Source organism: Papio anubis, chromosome 14 (genome assembly GCF_008728515.1).
Source record: "Papio anubis isolate 15944 chromosome 14, Panubis1.0, whole genome shotgun sequence".
Lineage (NCBI taxonomy): Eukaryota > Metazoa > Chordata > Mammalia > Primates > Cercopithecidae > Papio > Papio anubis.
In genome coordinates this window covers 40192764-40217413 of record NC_044989.1, presented here as the reverse complement: position 1 = coordinate 40217413, position 24650 = coordinate 40192764, and positions in this window count along the sequence as shown.

Below are 24650 nucleotides of genomic sequence, written 5' to 3'. Positions count from 1 at the left end.
TTCCGGGAATTATGACATGGACATCTTAAGGGGGTCGTTATTCCACCTAACACAGGTTATAGGCTGTCTGATACCTCCCTGACGGCTCAGTGCTTCCTACCTTGGGAGGAACTGGCAGGAAGCAGTGAGCTGCACAAACCCAATCTATCCTGATTTTGTTCCAAAAGCCTAAATCCACTGTGGAGATTTTGCTAGGTGACTCGGAAGATTTCAAGATAAGGAGTGCAGGAAGAAAAACATGAAGAAAAGGGGATTTCCTCCATATTAGCAGGAGGTTTTCAGAGCTTGGAAGGTGGATGAAAGATCTATGAGTCCTTAAGTCAGCAAGGAACTTTTCACTCCGCTGTGAACATGGACAAAACAATGGCTTGTATGCCCCAGGGAGGCAGGTTCTCAGTACCAGGATTCCCAGACCTAGAAAGGATCCCCATTCTCAGTGGAAATGGTATGAAAACAGAGAACCAGCTGGGCACAAGTGGCTTACACCTGTAATCTCAGCACTTTGGGAGGATGAGGCGGGTGGATCACGAGGTCAAGAGATTGAGACCATCCTGGCCAACATGCTGAAACCCCGTCTCCATTAAAAAATACAAAAACTAGTTGGGGTGGTGACCTGCGCCACTGCACTCCAGCCTGGCAGCGAAAGCCAGTGTGAGAGCAAGAGCGGAAGAGAAGAGAAAAAGCAAGGAAAGGAAAGGGGAAAGGAAAGGAAAAACAGAACTACCAGATGTCATGGAATTGCTGAGGCTTGGACAATACCACAGGGGTCAAGAAAAGACTGAAGATCAAGAGCCCCTCTCCCGTTTTCTGAATCATCATTAGAAAGAGTTACTCAACTTTTTTTTGCCTTCTTTTCATGTCAGATAAGTTTTCCATGTCAGAAAAGCTCCCCATTTCTCTCTTCCTCCACCTCCTCCTCCTTCAGTTTTTTATTTTCTAAACCAGATAATTTCTTGGAAAGCATGTTAAAATACTTGGATTTTAAATAATAAATCACTCATTTTCAGTAAACGGAACAATGCCATGTATTGTTCAGTTTCTCTAGCCAAGTGGGACACGAGGTGCCAGCTGGCTGATCATAAGGCTGATGGATGCAATGTGTAGACACAGAGATGAAATTGGTAGAGATGACACACATTTTACTTTTACTTGAGGTTGTAATCTGGGGATACCAGCTGAAGTGGGGTAAATTTACACTCCACATAAGGAAATCTGTGTTAACTATACCCCTACATTCCCAACATTTGTAAGAAGTCTAGCACACCCCTTAATCTGGTTCTGTTTGTTGGAAAGCACAGAATCCAGAGGGGATCATCTTTTGGAGGATGTCAGGGATAAATAGTGATATGGAGCAAGCCAGCTGGGTTGGTGGGAGCTCAGACCTCACAGCAGCTGCAGCTGGATCCAGAGGCCTGAGGCTTCAAAATGGAGCAAGGGGCTCCACTGCCTCTTGATCCAATCTAAGGAGCCATGGGGCGGGTGGTTCCAAGGGGTGACATCCTGTATGGACAGGTGGATGAGGTTCCTCTCCCTATCCCTTGATTACAGTTTAGGCTCAGCCCTGCATTTGGGTCAGCCTTGAATGAGGAATCTCTTTACTGGGCTTCTAACGACAAAGCTCTCCGAGTGCACAGTTTAGATTTTTTCCTCAAACACTATTGACTAGACTTTGCTCCTGAAGATAATTCTATCTTTTTATTTGATACAGCAATTATTTTTCAGATGTTTTACTTATTTGTGGTTGTCTTAACATCCTATCTATGTGTCTTCCAATAAGCATTGGGTATTTCTTAGAGAGAGAGGCCAATTAGCACAGGTTTATGGGAGGGTAATTTCTAATACTCTTTCCCTCTCCATACGCACCCTCCCCCTGGTGGGGTCCTCCTGTGGAAATTCACAGGATCTATGAGTTAATAAGATGCTTGTTCCTGGACACAAAATCTTTAGGAAGCGAAACAGAGGCAGAAGGAAACTCAGAGGTCAAATTAATGAGAAGTGTTGGGAGGGGAATGAGGGATGAGGAATTACTTTATGGGCACAGCATTCATGATTCGTGTGATGAGTACCCTAAAGGCCCAGACTTCACCACTATGTAATATATCCATGTACCAAAATTGCACTTGTGCTCCTTATATTTATGCAAATAAAAAATTTAGAAAATAGCAGCTCTGCAGCATGGCCCTGGGTGGGCACCTGGCTTCTTCAGCTTAAGACTCCCTTAGTTTCCCAACCCTTTGCTACCTCGGATCTAGCTTGCCTCTCCTACACACTCAGAAACTTTCTCTCAACGTCCTGCCACCAAGTATCCTTTTTGTTGAAGATGGTTTTCTTAAATCAGAAAGCTGATTGTTATATTTTCTATAAAACTTTCAGCCCATCTGTCAAAATATTTAAGAAATAATATTTAATATTCTCCCCATTCCAGTTTAAAAAAAAAAAGTTGCATTGGGATGGGATTTGGACGGAAAGAAAATGAGGGTAGATCAGTTAGAACTTGGACTGGTTTCAGCTGTATTTCTGAGAAGAGCACAATCTACTCCTAGCACAAAGAATAAAGAACAGAAGTATTGAGGAGAAATAGTAAGATAGGAGTACCAGGCTGTTTCCTATTATTCTCCTGTGTTGGTGACATCATTATTTGGGAGGAAATACTGAGAGTAACCAGGACTCCAGACATGGAAATTCAAATTTAATCACAAAATTGCATTCTAATGGAAAATATAGTCTTTCTATAATATTAACCATTTGTATTATCTCAGATAGTCATACACAATCAACTCTATTGTACCAGGATTCAGAGGCTAATGTGGTACAGAATAATTCAAAGTGTAATGGAAGAAAGAAAATCTAGAAGAAACCCTGGAAGATATAACTAAAAGATGTTGATAACTGACTCAAATTCCTTGGAATCCCAAGACCATCCAAGGTGCCACAGAGAGATTCCAGCTCATCTTTCTCTTCCTCTTTTAGTTTAATAAATAAGGCTGCATTTATCAATAATAAATTTAGAATGAAAATACTTTTCTTTTAACAAAATAATTTTATGCAAGTAAAAGTATTCTTAAAGCTGAAAAAAATGTAGACCCAACACAAAGTGACAGATGAGATATCAGTCAACAACAGGTCCACTGAGGAGAAGTCAGAAAAATAAAAAAATTCAGTTGAAATGTTCTAGAGAAGACACACTTCCTGTGAAGGGCATTAAGCGAGTCATTTGTGAAATTAAGTAACATAGCTGCTATATCCTTTTAATTAGGCCACGGCAACCAACCACAATAGATTGAAAGTGAAATCACATCCAACAAGGTAATGGAATAGGTTTATTAGTTCCAAAAGTACTGTGTGAAAGCTAGGCAGCTACTGAAGTACAGAAACATGAAATAAATATGTAAATGATTGCCAACACTAGGAATTGTCATAAATTAAATAGTAACAGGGACTAGTGAGTTATCACATTCAGAGCCCTGTTACTTAAGAACTCTGAGAACTCCAGCTTAGATCCTTAAGTTATACAATATTTACTTGCATTTGGAGAGTTATTATTGCATATATGTATATATATATATACACACACACACACACATGTGTACACAAGTATACTGGTAACTGGAGCTGAAATAACAATGATACTGCAAGTGTGTGCTATAAATGACATCTAAAACACAGGAAGGTCCTATAAAAACAAGGCCTTAGGAATCCAAGTTTGTGAAATTTGAACGATTTGACATGCCACAATTCAAGCAAGTTTCTTTCCTATACAGTATCAGTTTTTCTTCTCCTACATGAGGGGGAAATGAAATGTGAATAGGCTTATCTTGAGGACTTCTAAAATACTTTTAATTTCACCTTACCTCCTTTACCTACTCAGTCCTATCTGCTTTAGCATGTGACCCACATTTTGAGGTAGAAACATTACGCCAATAGCTGTCAATAGCACTGTGGAAACACAAAATGGTATAATGTGCAGTATTTGCTGTCCAAGGAAAATGCACTGTTTAGTTTTATCTCTCTAGCCCATCTTTCTGCTGTTTATATCAGAGATAAACATTAAGAGTCAAGCCAATGGAATGGCTTCTTGCTTAGAGGTTCGTGGGTGCGGCTGAAACTGTCACCAAATAGATTCTCTCCACAGATAGTCGCACTCTTCTCCTTCCCTGTTCCCATGCTCACTACCAATTCACTCCACTTCTGTGTGTGGCTGCCAAAAGAACAGACAGGCTTCAGAAAGAGAAATTGACTCCTGGCTGCAAAATGCACGGCACCCCAGCTGGAGATAGATGGCTAAAGGCTGGCAGCCCAGGAGAGCCGCCACCTGTGTGCAGCAGCACGTGGACATGGCGAAGCCCCGCAGGCTTTGTTGAAGGCAAGGTCCTCGATGTTTAGTTAAAGGCAAGGCAGGAGAGGCAGCTTGTAAAGCGGAGAGTAAGGAAAGATTGGGATTGACAGTGCCAAAACCAAAAACCAAAATTCTAACTTCTTCAATATCTAGGAAGGAAAATTGTCAGGTAATTAATAAGCAGTCATATCTCCTTGGTTCCCTCAGAAATGTTCTATATAAAGATTTATAACTGCATGTATGTTTAATATGTATACACACATGCATACTTATAAGTCACCACTATTATCATTTGTTATCTAATCTTTTCTTAACATGGCATTAAATATAGACCCTTATGTGCCTGTATTTTACTATTCATTAGGATAGAAATTACATGGAAATATTTTATATCTGAAAATCTATTTGTATAATGATGATGCCATCTAGAAGCATCAGAGGTAAAGTCCTTATGGCAATGTGCTTACTCAGAGCCTAATAATAAAGTTCTTTGGGGCAGAAATCTCCTGGTGCAATGAGAATAGAAAATATATTCATTCCTTAGTTTTTAAAATCATGCTAATTTATAGTCGCCTTGAAAAAAATACTTTTGTTTCTGAATATGTTATTTTGTTCCAAAATGAGTTTAGGCAGCAAGGTAAAATAAATTAAAACCGAGGTGGGGGAGTGAATACTAAACAAAACAAGAAATAAAATTAACAAATGAATACAAAAAAGATGTAAAATAGAGCCAGGAATGAGTCTGCATTCTCCTTGAATGGCCTGTACTATTTAGCACAGTCCAATGCCCTTCCATTCATTCATTTAATAATTACTTTGTGTCTATTATGTGCCAGCTACTCTCATGCAACTGTTACTTTTTGACTTGCAGAGCAATGTCTTCTTTCCACAGTCCTCCTCTCTATCCTCTTAACTGCTTCCTATTCCTTCCTCCATACCATAAGTGAAGGAATCTTTTTTTGTTGTGCCTCAATTGCTTTGCTTTTAACTTCTCTTCTGAAGTAACTACCAAATACAGGCACAAACTCTAAAATTCAACTTCTGTATTTCTAAAAAGCCACAGGGTGTCTCCATCTTAATGTTCTGCCAGCACCACAAATGCACATGACAAATGCTGCTCCGTGCTGACCCTGAAATCTCACTCTCACTGCACACCCACACACCGCAGGCACAAAACTAGCTCAGGGTTTCTTCGCATGGTTGAAGTCACGCCCAAACTTCCAGCCACTTAGGCATTAAGCCATGAAAGCATCTTGTCCCTTTCCTCCGTCAACTTCTCGTCCACCCTCCCCACCACCTTCACAACGCATAAGCAAAGGTAGGTGAGCAGAATCAGATATCTGGGAGTCACTGCCACATGTACTGACAAGAAGAAGGCATGATGGCCATCTACTTACAGAAAGATGAGTTGATGACAAGACGAATCAGACTGAGAGAGAAAAAAGAGTAAAAATAGCCTGGTTTAGGAATGATAGAGATGTAATCATGATTGCAAAAGATTAAAATATTTATAAAACAGTACTATATGCAACTCTGTGCTAACAACTGTGAGAAACTAATGCTCACACATCTGATTACTGCCCCTCAGTAAAATAAACATATTGACTCAACAATAACTTCCCAATGCTGTTGCTTTAGAAGAATAATTAGTTATATATACAAACAAAAATATGGACATTGAAATTGTTTAGGAATAGCTTTGTTTTAGAATTTAATCACAATAACGCATCATAATTATCATCAAAAAGTTAATGCTTTTTGAACACTTAGCTTGTTCCAGATAGTATTTTAAGCACCTCATATTTCTTGTCTCCTTATCACTCTATGAGTAAGGTGCTATTGTAAGGATGAGGAAACTGAGCCTCAACAAGGTTTAGTAATTTTTCTAAGATCAGCTAGAAAGAGGTAGGGCATGGAATGGAACCCAGAAAGCCTGATTTGAGAGTTGGTCATATTAATCATGGTAAAGCTTAACCATCAATTTGGTTATGCAGAAGTTATTTTATAACTTCTTGTATCACCCAACCCTTTGCGCCCTAAAACAACAGTGGTTTATTTCTTTGCCAACTGGACCACGAAGTTAAATTCAGTCAGGGAACTCTCTAGAGCAACTGCTCTGTGGTCCAGGTAGCTTCCATTTTAAAACACAAATATCTTAATATGCAGCTTCTCCAGTTGCGGCGGTACACAGAGCCGGAGAGGTGCACACTGGTTTTCAAATCCTTCAGCCTGAAAATGACACTTTTTCATTTCTGCTCATGGTTCATTGCAGACCAGTCACATGGCCACAACCTAACGGCAAGGAATGCTAGAGGATGTGTCTTCCAAAAACCCAAGAAGAGAAAAATGAAATGAGATTTGGTGTTTCTGCCATAATTCTCTCAATCACGTAACTTGAAAACTTTTGAAGAGGCTGTTTTATATATCATATATAACTTTATTCTACAGAATGCCTTTTAGAAAGGGAACTATACATATCTAAGAGAAGAACTAGTTCCTTAAGGAAATTATGGGAGAGCATGAGACCTTCAAGGATATTATCAAGCTCCAAAAGATCATTACTAACTTGTTACAAAATGAAAAGGAGAGAAATTTGTTTTGCTTCCTCTTAGGATGATCAAGAACAGAGAACATACTAAAAAAATTAACAACTTATGAAAACAGACCAATGAGGCCGGGTGCACTGGCTCACTCCTGTAATCCCAGCATTTTGGGAGGTGAGCAGATCACCTGAGGTCAGGAGTTTGAGACCAGCCTGGCCAACATGGTGAAACCTCATCTCTACCAAAACTACAAAAATTAGTAAGGCATGGTGGCAGACACCTGTAGTCCCAGCTACTCGGGAGGCTGAGGCAGGAAAATCACTTGAACCCAGGAGGCGGAGGTTCCAGTGAGCAGAGATTGCACCACTACATTCCAGCCTGGATGACAGAGTGAGACTTTGTCAAAAAAGAAAAAAGAGAAAAGAAAAGAAGGAAATGAAAGAAAAAAGAAAACAGACCAATGAAAACAATATTAGCCTAAAAAGCCAGTGAAGACATAGGAGCCCATTCTTGATGTAAGGGGAAAGGGGAGATATAGCAGGAGAAGAAACAGCAAGATGGTATGAGACTGCAGAGTAATGTAGTCTCTCCTCGTGACCCCAAGTTGACCAAATATTTAGAGTGGGTTTTATTTTTTATGGAAAACAATGAAAGAGTTGCATATCTGTACTGATGTGACCCACATCAGAGGTAACAGGTTGGATTTAGGCACCAGGACCCAACGAGGCTATGAGAAAGTAATGCCCAAGGAAACAGAAATCTAGAATTTAAATCCCTCACTTAGCTTTATTTATTTCTAATCAAGTGAAATGAAAATTTGGGACACATCCACAGAAATATAAAATCAGTATCTGTCATTTCTGGGGGTCCCCCTCCTTAGGAAAAGCCCTAGCATATTATGCAGACTCAAGTACCAGGGAACCTTCATACATCATCAGTCACCATTGATCTACATTAGTCACCCCCATTCCAAGATGCTGCTGCCCCTGCAGGGTCCAGACTTTTGGAAGGGCAGATCTGCCTCTTTTGTGCCTCCCATGAGGTTATGTGGGACTGACTAGCACTGACTAGGCTGAGAGCCATTGTGCCTCAGGTCCAGTCTTTCTGGAGCACCAAGAAGTTGCCCTTCCAAGCTCTGGTCATCTCCCCAGGGCACAGACATAGACTGAGAGGGTTCCTGACACGTCTCAGAATCTCACACCTCTACCAGCCCTCCACTCTTGGGTTATATGTTTTTCTCTCTTACTACTATCAGAGATTCCTGAATTCCCTTTTCCCTCCAGAGCATCTGGAATAATTTCTGCAACTTTCTTAAGTCTTTACGAAAGACAGGAAGGTGCACTGACCTTAAGTACTGCCTACAGTGAGTTCTTCAAAACTCGCCAAGACAAGTAAATACTAAGGATCAAGCCACTTTGAATACTGGAGAAACAACCAGCAAAACACAGTAAAGAATTTTCAACCCAGAATTTCATATCCAGCCAAACTAAACTTCATAAGTAAAGTAGAAATAAAATCCTTTACAGACAAGCAAACGCTGGGAGATTTTGTCACCACCAGGCCTGCCTTACAAGAGCTCCTGAAGGAAGCACTAAACACATGGAAAGGAACAACCGTTACCAGCCACTGCAAAAACATGCCAAATTGTAAAGACCATCCATGCTACGAAGAATCTGCATCAACTAATGAGCAAAATAACCAGCTAACTTCATAATGACAGGATGAAATTCACACACAACAATATTAACCTTAAATGTAAATGGGCTGAATGCTCCAATTAAAAGACACAGACTGACAAATTGGATAAAGAGTCAAGACCCATCAGTGTGCTGTATTCAGAAGACCCATCTCACGTGCAGACACACACATAGGTAAAGGGATGGAGGAAGATCTACCAAGTAAATGGCAAACAAAAAAAAAAAGCAGGGGTTGCAATCCTAGTCTCTGATAAAACAGACTTTAAACCAACAAAGATCAAAAAAGACAAAGAAGGGCATTACATAATGGTAAAGGGATCAATTCAACAAGAAGATAGATTTATTTATATCCTAAATATATATGCACCCAATACAGGAGCACCCAGATTCATAAATCAAGTCCTTAGATACCTACAAAGAGACTTAGACTCCCACACAATAATAATGGGAGACTTTAATACCCCACTGTCAACATTAGACAGATCCATGAGACAGAAAGTTAACAAGGATATCCAGGAATTGAACTTAGCTCTGCACCCAACAGACCTAACAGACATCTACAGAACTCTCCATCCCAAAGCAACAGAATATACATTCTTCTCAGCACCACATCGCACTTATTCCAAAATTGACCACGTAGTTGGAAGTAAAGCACTCCTCAGCAAATGTAAGAGAACAGAAATTATAACAAACTGTCTGTCAGACCACAGTGCAATCAAACTAGAACTCAGGACTAAGAAACTCACTCAAAACCACTCAACTACATGGAAACTGAACAACCTGCTCCTGAATGACTACATAACAAAATGAAGGCAGAAATAAAGATGTTCTTTGAAACCAATGAGAACAAAAATACAACATACCAAAATCTCTGGAACACATTTAAAACAGTGTGTAGAGGGAAATTTATAGCACCAAATGCCCACAAGAGAAAGCAGGAAAGATCTAAAATTGACACTCTAACATCACAATTAAAAGAACTAGAGAAGTAAGAGCAAACACATTCAAAAGTTAGCAGAAGGCAAGAAATAACTAAGATCAGAGTGGAACTGAAGGAGACAGAGACATAAAAAATACTTCAAAAAATAAATGAATTCAAGAGCTGTTTTTTTGAAAAGATCAACAAAATTGATAGACTGCTAGCAAGACTAATAAAGAAGAGAGAGAAGAATCAAATACACACAATAAAAAATGATAAAGGGGATATCACCACCGACCCCACAGAAATACAAACTACCATCAGAGAATACTATAAACACCTCTACGCAAATAAACTAGAAAATCTAGAAGAAATGGATAAATTCCTGGATACATACACTCTCCCAAGACTAAACCAGGAAGAAGTTGAATCCCTGAATAGATCAATAACAGGCTCTGAAATTGGGGCAATAATTAACAGCCTACCAACCAAAAAGAGTCCAGGACCAGCTGAATTCTACCAGAGGTACAAGGAGGAGCTGGTACCATTCCTTCTGAAACTATTCCAATCAAAAGAAAAAGAGGGACTCCTCCCTAACTCATTTTATGAGGCCAGCATCATCCTGATACCAAAGCCTGACAGAGACACAACAAAAAAAAGAGAATTTTAGGCCAATATCCCTGATGAACATCGATGCAAAAATCCTCAATAAAATACTGGCAAACCGAATCCAGCAGCACATCAAAAAGCTTATCCACCATGATCAAGTGGGCTTCATCCCTGGGATGCAAGGCTGGTTCAACATATGCAAATCAATAAACGTAATCCAGCATATAAACAAACCAAAGACAAAAACCACATGATTATCTCAATAGATGCAGAAAAGGCCTTTGACAAAATTCAACAGCCCTTCATGCTAAAAACTCTCAATAAATTCAGTATTGATGGAACGTATCTCAAAATAATAAGAGTTATTTATGACAAACCCACAGCCAATATCATACTGAATGGGCAAAAACTGGAAAAATTCCCTTTGAAAACCTGCACAAGACAGAGATGCCCTCTCTCACCACTCCTATTCAAAGAAGCATTGGAAGTTCTGGCCAGGGCAATCAGGCAGGAGAAAGAAATAAAGGATATTCAATTAGGAAAAGAGGAAGTCAAATTGCCCCTGTTTGCGGATGACATTATTGTATATTTAGAAAACCCCATCGTCTCAGTCCAAAATCTCCTTAAGCTGATAGGCAACTTCAGCAAAGTCTCAGGATACAAAATCAATGTGCAAAAATCACAAGCATTCCTATACACCAATAGCAGACAAAGAGCCAAATCATGAGTTAACTCCCATTTACAATTGCTTCAAAGAGAATAAAATACCTAGGAATCCAACTTACAAGGGATGTAAAGGACCTCTTCAAGGAGAACTACAAAACACTGCTCAACAAAATAAAAGAGGACACAAACAAATGGAAGAACATTCCATACTCATGGATAGGAAGAATCAACATCGTGAAAATGGCCATACTGCCCAAGGTAATTTATAGATTCAATTCCATTCCCATCAAGCTACCAATGACTTTCTTCACAGAATTGGAAAAAACTACTTTAAAGTTCATATGGAACCAAAAAAGAGCCTGCACTGCCAAGACAATCCAAAGCCAAAAGAACAAAACTGGAAGCATCATGCTACCTGACTTCAAACTATACTACAAGGCTACAGTAACCAAAACAACATGGTACTGGTACCAAAACAGAGATATAGACCAATGGAACAGAACAGAGCCTTCAGAAATAATACACCACCTACAACCATCTGATCTTTGACAAACCTGACAAAAACAAGAAATGGGGAAAGGATTCCCTATTTAATAAATGATGCTGGGAAACTGGCTAGCCATAGGTAGAAAGCTGAAACTGGATCCCTTCCTTACACCTTATAGGAAAATTAACTCAAGATAAAGACTTAAATGTCAGATCTAAAACCATAAAAACCGTAGAAGAAAACCTAGGGAACACTATTCAGGACATAGGCATGGGCAAGGACTTCATGTCTAAAACACCAAAAGCAATGGCAACAAAAGCCAAAATTGAGAAATGGGATCTCATTAAACTAAAGAACTTCTGCACAGCAAAAGAAACTACCATCAGAGTGAAAAGGCAACCTACAGAATGGGAGAAAATTTTTGCAATCTACCTATCTGACAAAGAATTAATATCCAGAATCTACTAAGAACTCAAACAAATTTACAAGAAAAAATCAACCCCATCAAAAAGTGGGTGAAGGATATGAACAGACACTTCTCAAAAGAAGACATTTATGCAACCAATAGACACATGAAACAATGCTCATCACTGGCCATCAGAGAAATGCAAATCAAAACCACAATGGGATACCATCTCACACCAGTTAGAATGGTGACCACTAAAAAGGCAGGAAACAACAGGTGCTAGAGAGGATGTGGAGAAATAGGAACACTTTTACACTGTTGATGGGACTGTAAACTAGTTCAATCATTGTGGAAAACAGTGTGGCAATTCCTGAAGGATCTAGAACTAGAAATACCATTTGACCCAGAGATCTCATTACTGGATATATACCCAAAGGATTATAAATCATGCTGCTATAAAGACACATGCACACGTATGTTTATTGTGGCACTATTCACAATAGCAAAGACTTGGAACCAACCCAAATGTCCATCAATGATAGACTGGATTAAGCAAATGTGGCACATATACACCATGGAATACTATGCGGCCATAAAAAAGGATGAGTTCATGTCCTTTGTAGGGACATGAAGCTGGAAACCATCATTCTGAGCAAACTATTGCCAAGGACAGAAAAACAAACACCACATGTTCTCACTCATAGGTGGGAATTGAACAATGAGAACACTTGGAAAAAGGATGGGGAATATCACACACCAGGGCCTGTTGTGGGATGGGGGGAGGGGAGAGGGATAGCATTAGGAGACATACCTAATGTAAATGACATGTTAATGGGTGTAGCACACCAACACGGCACATGTGTACATATGTAACAAACCTGCATGTTGTGCACATGTACCCTAGAACTTAAAGTATAATCATAAAAAAATTTTAAAAAGAAATGTTCCCAGAATTTATTACATAAAAATTGAATCCTATCAGCTCAAAGGGGTGGACTATAGTGGGTGCTATGTGCCCTGCCCATTCTTCCCCTCTTTAGAACTGAGACATCCATCTCCTGAGTTGCTGGGATTATGGGCAGCTCACAACTCTCAACTGAGTCACTGTCCAGCTGTTGCCCTGAGATGAAGAGAGGTGTCCCTCCCAAGCTCACACTCCCTCCCTGTTAGAATCAGCTGAAGACTTTCTGATGACTGTGTAACAGTTAAATTCCTCCATTTTCACGATTCTATTTTTTACAAAGTAAAATTTCAAACAAACAAACAATAAAACCCTGTCAATATGCATGGATGGCACACACACACACACACACACACACACACACACACAGAGGAAAAAGAAGTTTTGGTAGGAAACACACGAGAGTGATAACAATGGTTATCTCTAAAATGTGATTATGGAATTTTCTGTTTACCAAATTTTCTATGGCAAGCACATACAACTGCTATAATAAGTGAACAACAACCCCATAGGCTGAGATGAGCTCATTAGCAACCGGGATAGATAGTTTCCAGCCTGCTCACAGTTTGACTTCAAGCTCCTGCTGCTTTCTCCTCTGCTGGAAGACTTTCTCAAGCACTCAGAGAGCATGCTCAGCCTGGAGGCACCAGGAAATACTGTGGAGTTGACAACCCCAGGGTCAGTCCTCAACCGATAGGGGCTGGGAGTCAATAGTTGAGTGTCTCACCTCCCCTTCTCTGGTAGGGCAATTCTGATGTGTACCACAAAGAGTCTGAGAGTCCTAACAGGATTCACCCTCAATTGCCCAGAGTAGGTTGTCAACACACTTTGTAGTGACTTTTCTCCCTTTTCTCCCTGTCTCATCTTTCTCAGTTCCTCAGATTCACTGAACCAAGTTAAGAGAATTTCTACAGCCAGTAACCCCTGGATTACCAAGCACTGACCTTTGTCTTTTATCTCTGTACCTCTACCATCCCCTAGCAGAGAGCTTTGCCTGCATTAGACACGCTACTAAATGTCTGTGCAATTCAATTAGATTTTAGTTCACCATAGCTATAATGGAAACCCGAATGCTCTTTTAAATGAGGCAGACCAGCATAGATTCAAAACCAGCCCTGTGAATTACTATTTGCACCACAAGCAGAGTGTGCCTCTTAAAAGGCATTGCATAGTGATCTACTTTATAACTGACCCGGATACCCAGGAGTACAGATGGCCAAAGTCAATGTTACAAGTTTACAAATCAAGTGGGCACCATTTTAGTGCTGGTAGATGGCACACATTAAAAGAGACTTTGCGTCACTTGCCCATTCCCTCTAGAATAGTCATATCCTTTGCCACCAGCATTATCTCCACAATGGTTAGTCAACCTTAGAGAGTACGTCGTGGCTCATCTCAAGTAAGTAGATGGGACCATAAACATAAGCCACCACACCTGACCCTGACTTTTCTCTCAATATGAGCTGTCTATGAGCTATTGCTTCCACAATTTCCTGGTACAAAGAGAATTTATGTTCATAATGAAGCAGAAGCTCTAATTGCATGATCCCCAAGGTACTTTGTACTTTTATCAAAGAAAAATTGTTTGTTCATTGTAGTGTTTATCTGTGGACAAATACCTTTCAGTTAACCAGAATATTTTTATTAACAGTGAACTCCAAAATGTGTCACCCAGTCTGAAGTACATAGGACTTTATCTCCTATGTTACTAAAGACATCGACTACCACACCTGACACTGGTAACAGCACCATCCCTTTGCCCCATGCCTAATGTATAGCTCAAGTCTTTGGGCTTGACATCCTGAAAGCAAGGAAAGAGGCTGAGTGGAGGAGAGTGGAGTTCATCATAGCTTAGACTGTAAAGTCAGATACAAGTCTGAAATGTTGGTTTTCACATTTCAACTAGCTCACTGCGACCTAGTAGGTACTTGACCAATAAAATGAGCATGATTTCCATGGTGTTTTTAAATACTCAGAAAGAGTCTTAAGCACTTGATGGCATTTAAAACTCCCAGAAAGTGATTCTCATCCCTCACAGAATATGAAGTATGGGATTAATTTCGGACTGGTCCCACCAAAGTTAAAAGTCAGCAAAGTTCTCCTCTCCTCTCCTCTGGTGCTCTCAGTTTCCCCACTCAGCCATCTTTTCAATTTTCCTCTAGAGTGTTCAGGATCCAAACAAGGCAAGAAATATAAACACAGGCTCCTGTTTCACAAACCCTTCCTTCATATCCTACCTAATGGGTTCATATATCTTTGTACATATGTTCTGGTTTCTCTTCCTCCCTCTTCTCCTCCTACTGCTTCTGCCTTCTCTTAGTATTACTCTCTGTCTCTACTCCTTCTAAGATATAGATGCAGAAGAAAAGAGATGTAAGGTGATTGGTTTTTTTGAGAGAGAATCTTGCTCTGTCACCCACACTGGAGTGCGGTGGCACAAAACACAGCTCACTTCAGCCTTAACCTCCTAGGCTCAAATAATCCTCCCACCTCAGCCCTGTCAAGTAAGTAGATGGGACCATAAACATAAGCCACCACACCTGATCCTGACGTTCTTTTCACACCTAGCTCTTTTATTTTTTCTTTTTTTTTTTTTTTTTTTTTTGGAGACAGAGTATTGCCATGTTGCCCAGGCTGATCTCAAATTCCTGGGTTCCAAAGTGCTGGGATTACAGATGTGAGCCACTGTGCCTCTCCAAGGTGGGTTTGTTTATTTTTTTTAACTTACATTTAATGATGACCTACTTAGAATGTGCTAGGCACCATTGAAGATATTTTCATATGTAATGCCTTAGTGCCTCTATTTACTTTGAAATTCACTTCTCCTTCCTACAAACTTTGTGCTATTTTCTCTAACCAAAATTATTAAGAGGAAGGTAGTCAACTAGTAAGATTCCGCTGTACAAGTAGCTAGTTTTAAGTCAAATGCAAAAGCAAGTCTGAACTCAAAAGAATGACAAATGTATACAAGTACAACATCCTTCATTAGGGACAGGAAATGGTTAAGAGAAAAGTACTACTGTAGATACAATTTGCACCCAGATATAGAAATGAGGCAGAGTGGCTAAAATTTTTGGATTTGGAGTTAGGTTGCCTGGGTCCTTGACTCACTGCTTCAACTTTCTAAACCTTGGTTTCTTATCAATTAAAGGGACACACAATAATCTTAAGCCATAGGATTGGTATAAGTATTAAATGAGAAATGCATGTAAAACACTTAGCACAGTCCTAAGACATAATAAATGACTCATAAAATAAGCTGATTCTGAGCACAGATTTCTTTCTTTCTTCTAAAACTCATTCTCCTCTTAATTTTTTATTTTTAATTTAAACATAATAACTGTACATAGATATGGGGAACAGTGGGATGTTTTGGTAAATGTATACAATGTGTAAAATATCAGAGCAGGGTATTTAGCATACCCATCCTCTTCTACTATTCTTGTATTCATTTATTTTGGTAAGAACATTCAAAATACTCTCTTCCAGCTATTTTGATATATACAATATTGCTAACCATAGTCACTCTATTGTGCAATAAAACACCAGAACTTATTTGTCCTTTCTAACTTTACTTTGTACCTGTTGACTGATCTTACCCTATATTCCTCATCCCCCTATCCTCCCCACCCGTCTCTGGTAAAAACTATTCTACTCTCTACTTCTATGAGATCAACTTCTTTAGATTCTACATATGAATGAGATCATGTGGTATTCATCTTTTTGTGCCTGGCTTATTCCACTTAACATAATGTCCTCAAGGTTCATCCATGTTGCTGCAAATGACAATGCTTTATTCTTTTTAGTGGTTGAATAGTATTCCACTGTGTACATAAACTACATTTTCTTTATTCACTCATCTGTTGATGAACACTTAGATTGATTTCATATCTTGGCTATTATGAATAGAGCTGCAACAAACATAGGATTGCAAATAGCTCTACCATGCTAATTTCATTTTCTTTGGATATGTACCCAGTAATGGGATTGCTAGATCATGTGGTAGTTCTATTTTTAATTTTTGAGGGACCGCCATACTATTTCCATGATGTAAAAATTTGTATTTCTAGCAGTATATGAGTTTTCCTTACTCCACATCTATACCAGCATTTGTAATATTTCCTCTTTTTAATAACATTCTAATCAGGGTAACGTTGACAGCTTATTGTGACTTCGATTTGCATTTTCCTGATTATTAATGGTGTTGAAACTATTTTCATATACCCATTAATCATTTGTGTCTTCTTTTGGGATATGTCTATTCAAATTTTTTGCTTTATTGGATGCTTTTTCTATTGTGCTGTTGTATATTCTGGATATTAACTCCTTGTCAGATGCATAGTTAACAGATATTTTGTCGTATTCTGTATGTTGTCTTTTCACTCTGTTGATTGTTTCTTTTGCTGTACTGAAGATTTTCAGTCTGGTATCATCTTATTTGTCTATTTTTGCTTTGGTTGCTTGTGCTTTGGGGTCTTATCCAAAATATTCTTGCCCGGACCAATCTCATAAATTTTTGTTCAATGCAGTTTATATTTAAAATTAATAGCCTTCCTCATTTCTTTCTGGTTTGCTTATGTTCTCTGTGTGTTATCAGTTAGAAGCCCAGTTATTCTGGGAAACAAGAACTGATTCACCATGGGTGATAACACTTTCACTGATAGTAATTACACTAACAGCAGTGGCCACTCTCAAACTTTAACTAGAGCGGTCTTCAAAAACACTGACTGGCTAGTTTTCTCCAGTTAGTAGCACCCTGATTATACACTGCCTGCCATGCTCACCTTTGCTCTCAACATAGTATTTAGGAATCAGTACTCTCTGGCTGCCTAGTTCAGTTAAGCCAGACTGAAATGCTGTCCAGCTTAAATAGAGTTTGAGAAATTATAGGGTGATGAAGAGATGGAGAGTTGCCAAAGCAACCAAGGACAATGAAAAGTCTGACGTGATTCACACATAAAGATCAATGCTGAATGGAAAAAAGATGTAGCCGGAGACAGGGAAGAAAATCAAATTTCTGTGTTATTTTATATTTTGAGAACTATCTTCACAATCCCAAAGGAAGGAAGCGAAAGTTGCCAAAGAGCCTAAGATCAAATTTGAAGTTTATTTATTTGTTACTTATTCACTCAAATATTTATTGAGTGCCTACTACATAACAGGTACTCTTTGAGAGTTGCAATATATTGCTGAACAAAACAAACAGAAACCTCTATAAATCTCTATCACCCAAGATTTGAAGTGGGCTGCCTGCTAGCATTTGACCAACTTAGCTTTTCTGTTCCAGACCTGTGGTTCTGAAAATAGCAAGTTTCATGGGTTTAAAAGAAGCCAAAGGATTTTCAATTCCTCTTTTGCTCATTTCTTAGCAGGAGGCTTTTGAAGGAGCCACATTTGTGCATAAAAAGACATTACAAGCACTAGGGGAAGGAAACATATAGAGAAGTGGGATAACGAACTTTCATAAATTAGAAAGTACACAAAGCCAAGCCCATCAAAACCAGAAAATGTGCTGATAATATCAAGTGGAAGAATCAGAGCACTAAGACCTTTAAAGCAATTTCTACTTGCTTAACGTCTGTGCTAGAGTTACTAAAGTTGAAGAAATTCACGTTAATTTACCACGTTTTCCAAGCTAACTCAGTTAAACCAGTAAGCTTCATGGAGCCAATGTGATACACCTGTTCAGATTTCGCTTCATGAGCCTTGAAGGTCTGGAAACAGCAGCCTCTCAGTCCATAGTTTGTACACATGTTTAAGTTAGAACCTAGAAACAGAACTAGTACAAGTCTATCCTCTGAGGCTTCACAGAATTGAAGACAAAGATACATGTTGATAGTGGACTAATGACTAATTCTAAACATGTACAGGTTTTATTTAGAAAAGTCTACTAAAGAATTGAAAGATGATAGCACAAGCAGGTGTCAAAAGAATGATGTTTAGTGAATATAGTTTACTTTTTCTTCTATTCATTACCATACAAAAGAGTAACTGATGTCAGAAATTCCACTGCAACCAAATAATTTGAAAAATACCCAGTAATTTATAACTTCCTCTTCTCCAGAGTATAGCTCTTACCTGCAGACTATACTAAATTTCATTAGCAACATTTAGCTCTTTATAATAATGATTATGGTTATATCCTTATGTTTACCCAGATGATTATTTGACTTGCCTGTCTCCCCTCTACTAGACTACAAGTACCACAAAAGCAAAGTTATGTTTTTTATGCTTATCACAGAATCACCAGCACTAGCACATAGTAGGGCCTCAATAAATATTTAAGTGAATGAGCCTTCAAACTTTAAGACCATGGAATTGGTTCTATTCCAAACATAATATTATAGTATGCAATGCTTCTGTGAATAAAATCATGAGGAATTGGGAAGTAAGATTTGTGATAATTCAAATTCCAGTAAAGGGCACACGTAGATCCGTGGAACCAGATGTACTGATGTCAGCTTCCTCAGCAGCTGTCAGGCTGATATTATCATTAGTCATAATCACCCTCCTCGTCATTATTATTTGGATCTATTTCTGTGCTAAATGCTTTAAATATATTATTCCTAATCTTCAATAATCCTTTTAGGTATGCATTATTACCCCCATTTTACAGCTGAAGAGATTAAGGCTTCCAGAGTTCTTAAGCAGCAGAGACAGAAATTGAGCTCCAACTCTCCTCCAAGTATGTATTCCACCTCTTCCCCTAAAACTGGCTCAGAAATCACAATTTCTTTCAAGTAAGACATCTGCTCAGAAATATACCATCTTAGACTTCAAGGCGCCAGAGTTTTGCCTCTCTATCTGACTTGGTTTAACTCCACTGATGGCCATTGGACGCATCTTATTTTTTCAAAGAAAATGTTTCTTGCTGTGCTAAACAGTATCAGTTTCTTGTAGAGTGCTGTTCTGATAGCTCTGACTACTCTAGGGAAAGAGTGGATGTGACAGATGGCCTTGGCAGGAATACCCTAAGGCAAAATGTTAAAATAATTCCTTTCTTGACTTGCAGGATTGTTTTGAGAGTCCCCAGCAAAACTGGAGTTCCAGTACCCAAGTGACTAACAACCCTGTTTTAATAGGAAATTAAGATGAGGGGGACATGGGTGCTTACCATGTGCCTTTCACCGGGTATTTCTTTTACCTGGTGGATGACCTAATGCCTGGTTGTTCGACCTGTGACCTGGGGATCCCTCACATGGGAAACTTATTTATACAGGCAGATGCTCTCATAACTCTTCTCTGACCCATGTCCTATTTATGCCTGCCTGACCATCACTCTGACAGTGGGAGCCTGACCTTATATTTTCCCCAATTTTGGAGAAAACCCAGCCTGGGGCAGCTCTGAGTTCATTAGAGGGAAGGTGCAAATTCAATACTCCACCACAGTAGAAAACATATTTAAATAATTTTTACTTACAGATCCTGTGCATACCTCTGTCCCCAGGTCACATGACTCAGTAATGACAAATCAAGCCAAGAAAGAGAGAGAGCATGCCAAGAAAGAGAGAGACAGCATGCGTGGCAACTAGCAGTATATATAAGAGAATAAGGTGTGGGCCACTTTAAGTTCTCAGGCAAATGCCTAAATGATCTGTGTAAAGGGAGAAAGCTGGAGCCTAGTTAGCGAGGCAGGTGAAAGAGTCTCTAAGTTCTAATCTCTGACCATCTAAACCATTTAGGTGTGGTGCAAAACTGGAAACTGTTCAGGATGATTGGGCCCTGCTTCTGAGAAAATTAAACTTGTATTCAAAATGGATGCCAAGGCAACATAAAATTGTAACAATTCACTACAAGCATAGAGCCAGCTTGAGAATATCATTATTTTCATATTGGAAACCCATGGAGGATAAAAGGATGGGTCCTTTTGATAAAGGATCATTTAAAATTCATAAGTCTTGTTCTCCTGTATTAAGAGTTCAATGGTTCAGTAAAGGAAAGTATGTCTTAATCATATTTATGTTGCACTTTCTCATCTCTAGGCACAATTATTTGCATAGTAGAACCCCATATATGGTTTACAGAGTCTAACTGGTATATGATTATTAAATGTTTATTGGATCTGTTTTTTAATAGATCATATACTCTAGGAAGAAATGAAGATCCACTTTGCAGATGAAAATAAAGACCATGAATAATCCTTCTTGGATTATTAACTAGTGGAATTAAATGGAATTATACGAAGATGCATGGCTCTACCGAGCCTATACCATGGTATGTCGGGGCACCAACCTACAATACCAAAATTTGAAGGACCATCAGACCAGACTGAAATTAAATTTAATGTGGTTTATCTTTATACTCATTAACAGAGCTAGCTTTGGTACATTGGATAACATTTTTTAATCAACCCCATATACCTGAAACGTTAGCTGTCATGTGGGTGGATAGAATAGAAAAAATGTGAAATCATGGTGTGTTCAATGCAAATAGCATAGGTGTATTGGTTCATTTAAGCTGATAAAGACATACCTGAGACTGCGTAATTTATACAGGAAAAAGGGTTTAATGGACTTACAATTCCACATAGCTGAGAGGCCTCACAATCATGGCAGAAGGCAAGGAGGAGTAAATCACATATTACATGGATAGCAGCAGGCAAAGAGAGAGAACGTGTGCAGGGGAACTCCTCTGTATAAAACCATCAGGATCTCATGAGACTTATTCACTATCATGAGAATAGCACGGGAAAGACCAGCCCCCATGATTCAATTACCTACCACTTGGTCCCTCCCATGACACATGGGAATTGTGGGAGCTACAATTCAAGATGAGATTAGGGTGGGGACACAGCCAAACCATATCATTCCACCCCTGGACCCTCCCAAATCTCATGTCCTCACATTTCAAAACCAATCGTGCCTTCCCAACAGTCCCCCAGAACCTTAACTCATTTCAGCATTAACTCACAAGTCCACAGTCCCAAGTTTCATCTGAGACAAGCCAAGTCCCTTCTGCCTATGAGCCTGTAAAATCAAAACCAAGTTAGTTACTTCCTAGATACAATGCGGGTACAGGCATTGAGTAAACACATCCATTCCAAATGGGAGACATTAGCCAAAAAAAGGGGCTGAGGCCCCATGCAAATCCAGCAGGGCAGTCAAATCTTAAAGCTCCAAAATGATCTTTGACTCCATTTCTCTCATTTGGGTCACGCTGATGCAAGAGATGGGTTCCCATGATCTTGGGCAACTCTGCCCCTGTGGCTTCACAGGGTACAGCCTCCCTCCTGGCTGCTTTCACAGGCTGGTGTTGAGTGTCTGCAGCTTTTCCAGGCACAATGTGCAAGCTGTTGGTGTAGCTACCATTCTGGGGTCTGGAGGACAGTGGCCCTCTTTTCACATCTCCACCAGGCAGTGCCCTGGTAGGGACTCTGTGTGGGTTTCCGACCCCACATTTCCCTTCCACACTGCCCTAGCACAGATTCTCCATGAGGTCACTGCCCCTGCCGCAAACTTCTACCTGAGCATCCAGGCATTTTCATACATCCTCTGAAATCTAGGCAGAGGTTTCCAAATCTCAATTATTGACTTTCATTCACCCGCAGGCTCAACACTACATGGAAGCTGCCAAAGCTTGGGGCTTTCACCCTCTGAAGCAACAGCCCAAGCTGTACCTTGGCCCCATTAGCCATGGCTGGAGTGGTTGGGATGCAGGGCACCAAGTCCCTAGGCTGCACAGAGCAGGGGGTCCTTGGGTTTGGCCCACAAAACCATTTTTTCCTCCTAGGCCCCTGGGCCTGTGATGGGAGGGGCTGCCACAAAATCTCTGACATGCACTGGAGACATTTTATCCATTGTCTTGGTGATTAACATTTGGCTCCTGGTTAATTATGCAAATTTCTGCAGCTGGCTTGAATTTTGCCCCAGAAAAATGGTTTGTGTTTTTTTTAAATCACATCTTCAGCCTGCAGATTTTCTGAACTTTTATACTGTTTCCCTTTTAAAATTGAATGCTTTTAACAGCACCCAAGTCACTTCTGAATGCTCTGCTGCTTTGAAATTTCTTCCACCACTCACACCTGTAATCCCAGCACTTTGGGAGGCCGAGGTAGGTGGATCATGAGATCAGGAGATCGAGACCATCCTGGTAAACACAGTGAAACCCCATCTCTACTAAAAAATAAATACAAAAAAATTAACCAGGCATGGTGGCAGGCACCTGTAGTCCCAGATACTTGGGAGGCTGAGGCAGGAGAATGGCATGAACCCGGGAGGCGGAACTTGCAGTGAGCCGAGATCACTCCACTGCACTCCAGCCTGGGTGACAGAGCAAGACTCCGTCTCAAGAAAAAAAAAAAAAGAAAGAAAGAAAGGAAATTTCTTCCACCAGATACCCTAAAAAATCCCTCAAGTTCAAAATTCTACAAATCTGTAAGGGAGGGGCAAAATGCCACCAATCTCTTTACTAAAACATAGCAAGAGTCACCTTTACTCCAGTTCCCAACAAGTTCCTCATCTCTAAGACCACCTCAACCTGGATTTTATTGTCCATATCATTATCAGCATTTTTGTCAAAGCCATTCAACAAGTATCTAGGAGGTTCCAGACTTTTCTACATTTTCCTGTCTTCTTCTGAGCCCTCCAAACTGTTCAAACCTCTGCCTGTTACCCAGTTCTAGTCACTTCCACATTTTTGGGTGTCTTTACAGCAATGCCCCACTCTACTGGTACCAATTTACTGTGTTAGTCCATTTTCACACTGCTGATAAAGACATACCTGAGACTGGGTAATTTATACAGGAAAGAGAGTTTAATGGGCTTACAGTTCCATGTTGCTGCAGAGGCCTAACAATCATGGTGGAAGGCAAGGAGGAGTAAGTTGCTTCTTACATGGATGACAGCAGGCAAAGAAAGAGCTTGTGCAGGGGAATTCCTCTTTATAAAACCATTAGCTCTCATGAGACTTATTCACTATGGAAAGAATAGCATGGTAAAGACCCACCCCCATGATTCAATTACCTCCCACTGGGTCCCTCACATGACACATGGGAATTTTGGGAGCTACAATTCAAGATGAGATTTGGATGGGGACACAGCCAAACTATATCAATAGGTCAACTATTTTACCCCCACTGAGGGTCAATAATTCTTCCCTCTTCTTTGCATTGGATCTCAGTATCTAGCATGTAAAAATTACAAGCTATGTACCTTCCATTTTCCATCCAACTTCAAAATGTATGCTCCTTTGCCAAAATATTGATAAATGTAATAAGTATATGAACTAAAGAAGAGAATCATCTCTTGGGCAATATTTCCAGATAAAAGCTTCCACACTTTAGAGAAATCCAATTTATAAGATTCTAAGATTTTAGTTCAAAATCTACATGTAAATTATGGATTAAAGAAAGGAGTGGAGGGTTTATTTAACTTACTAAAAGTATCTGTTCTATTACACAAGATTGTCTGAAGGTGTCCTTTAAATGGTACATTGGTGCGTTAAAAATATGGCAGGATTTAATGGCATGGATGAAATTACTATAGTGTCCCAAGGCTCCTTATTTTAGATATTGAACCTTTGGATATAATTCAGTAAGTTTACCAAGAGTGTTTGATTCTGGTGAATATTGGAGGTGTGAGCAGACAGCACAGAACCAATGAGTCATGTCGTCTCCCAGGGACACAAAAATGTTTTCCTTTTGTTCTAAATTGTCTTGGATTGTAAGATCAGCAAGCACAATTTAAAAGAATCCCCAAATGAATAAACTTTATTGTTTTAATAAACTCGATGAAGCAATCACTGACATGAAAGTGGAACTTAATTAAAGTCGAAGCATAGATAGATAAGCTGTAACTGGAAAGGAAGCATCATTAAAACCAAAGCTCTTTCCTTTCATGTCCTCTAGCCCAAACACACAAAACAGGCCATAGTATGCAGAGAGATGTCAGTGCCCTATTAGGATAAAAATAATCATATTAATAATAATGCCACAGCCCATTATTACGATTATAAAGAATTATATTGAACTGTATTGCTGATATAATAATGACCACTTTACTGAAGTAACTCTCAAAGGCTAGTTTTAA